This window comes from Arachis ipaensis, chromosome B7 (assembly GCF_059453495.1).
Source record: "Arachis ipaensis isolate K30076 ecotype BB chromosome B7, ASM5945349v1, whole genome shotgun sequence".
Taxonomy (NCBI): Eukaryota; Viridiplantae; Streptophyta; class Magnoliopsida; order Fabales; family Fabaceae; genus Arachis; species Arachis ipaensis.
Genome location: NC_142442.1, coordinates 40,091,167 through 40,093,635, shown reverse-complemented (window position 1 = coordinate 40,093,635; position 2,469 = coordinate 40,091,167).

Below are 2,469 nucleotides of genomic sequence, written 5' to 3'. Positions count from 1 at the left end.
AGTTTTTGGCGCCGTTGCCGGGGATTGATTAGATTGACAATGATTAAGCGAGGTGGTGATCTAGATCAAGCACTTTTTCTTTAATTTTTGACTAACCCACTAACTGTTTGAAGTTTTGTCCCAACCGGCTACATCCAATTTTCAAGAGAATCACTGTGTTTTCTATTGATTGATTTATATGTCACAGGGAAGAAGGAGTTTCTGAGAAAGAAGAACATCACAACATGAAGCCACAACTCATTACACTAATAGAGAACAATTGTTCTTATGGTGGAAATCCCTTGGAAGATTCTGAACAGCATCTATCTAATTTTCTGAGGATCTGTGATGTTGTCAATCATGATATCTACAAGCTCTTGCTATTCCCTTTCTCACTAAAGGATGAGGCAGCACAATGGCTTGAAACTCTTCCCCAAGGAAGTATCACTAGTTGGGATGGTCTGGTTGCCAAATTTCTAGCCAAATTCTCTACATCCCGACAAAACATCAAAATGAAAGAGGGAACACATCCATTCATGCAAGGAGAGGAAGAACCATTGCTCAAAGCATGGGAAAGATACATGAAAGCAAATGACAAAGTGGCTTTCCAAGCATTTTATGAAGGATTAACCCCAGAGATGAGAAGAGCAGTAGAGCACTCCTCAAATGATTTACTCAGAGCAACAGCAACTAGTCAAGGAACTGCAAGGTTCAACGACAAGAGAACCAACAACCAACACTCATTTGAGACACCACCGAATGCAACTTTGGAGGAAGATACAATGAATTCTGAAGGAGTGAAGGCAGTCATGAATCAAAGCAAACAGCTACATCAGCAAACTCAGCAACAATCGGAGTCAATGGCCAGACAAATTGATTTTCTCCACTCCACCACAGTAAATGAACAATTTCCACCATGGAAGCCACACTCTTATTTCAAAATAAGAGAACCTCAACATCAGGAACCAAGGAACTTCAACTCTAATAACCAACCAACCAACCAAAATGCCTACCATCCACCACCCACATCTCATAACCCACCTCAAATATCACCTGAAGCCCAAAGAATCACTCACTTGGAAGCCATGATAGACAAAATGTTGAAACACCAAGAAATGGTAGCCAAGAATCAGGAAGCCTCTATGAAGAGCCTAGAAAGGCAGATTGGGCAGCTCTCCAAGCAAATTTCTATTGAGAGACCTTCAAGCTCACTGCCCAGTGACACAATCCCAAATTTGCAACAACATCACCACACAATCTCACAGAATTCTCAAAGGATCTCCAATCTAGAAAGTGGAGTAGAGAGAATGATGACACATCTAAAGAGGATGAACAAACACTATGAGGACCTACTCGGGGGAATTGGGAAGCAAGTAGAACAATTAGCCAAAAACCCCACAGGAACAAGTAAGAAGGAAGCAAAGCCTCACTTAGATGGACAATGGGACAAGGAGAAAAAAGCTCAGAATCTGAAATAAGCAAGCACAGAGGATGTCAAGCTAGTGACAATAAAAGAGCGCTTGTTGGGAGGCAACCCAACCTGAGGTAGTTTTCCTTTCATAGCTATTTCAATAAAAAGGTTAATTAGTTTATCTACATTGCAAGAAGCTAAGTTTGGTGTTGCACACCAAAACAATATAAGGGAGAATGAAAGATTCTAAGTTTGGTGTTTCACCAAAATCCCATCATAAAACACATTCTCATTTTCTGCATAATGTTGGCTTCAAGCATGTTTGATGAACTAGTTAACTATTCTGCTGTTTCCTAGTTTTCAGTTTTGTCATCTTTGAAAAAGAAAAAGAGTTTTACACATGGTTAATCTAATGCATTGGCAAGGTACTAAGTTTGGTGTTCCCATACCAAAGTAAGTATAAAGGCCCACAAATAAGTCATGCAAGCTAACCATTTTTCAAGTGCTTGGGGAACAAGCAACTTGCAATATCATTGCAGAGGTCCATACAAGCTGTTGGAAGGATTAAGCATCATCAACCAAAGAAACAAAAGATGAACCTAAAGGCCAGCAATGATGATGATGAGAAGAAGGAAAGCAAGTGAACTCCAACAGGTTGTATTGTTAAGTGATTATTTTACATCAAATATTGCTGTGATTGCAAGTTGGATTGTATCCCTATTTACCCTGCCTGTCTGCATAGTATGGTTTCCTTTCTATATACCCCTGCCTGCATGCATAGCATAGTCTTTCTTTATAATTCAATAAGCAAGGTGTCTGATCATTCACAACATTCTTATCTTCAAAACTTGTTTGCACTCAATTTTCAAGAAATGCATCATATGAAAGTTCTTTGAAAAGAAGGATTGAGGAATCAATCAGTTTTGAGGCAAGCAAAAGATTGGGAGAAGTGGTGGTTCTAGTTGTATGATTTTGTATCGAGGTTGCATGCTTGTGAAAACTTGCATGGGAGCTCATAGGCGGGACATGAAGTTCAAAGAAGTATTGTGGAGATTCTCAAAAATCTATTGATCCAAGAA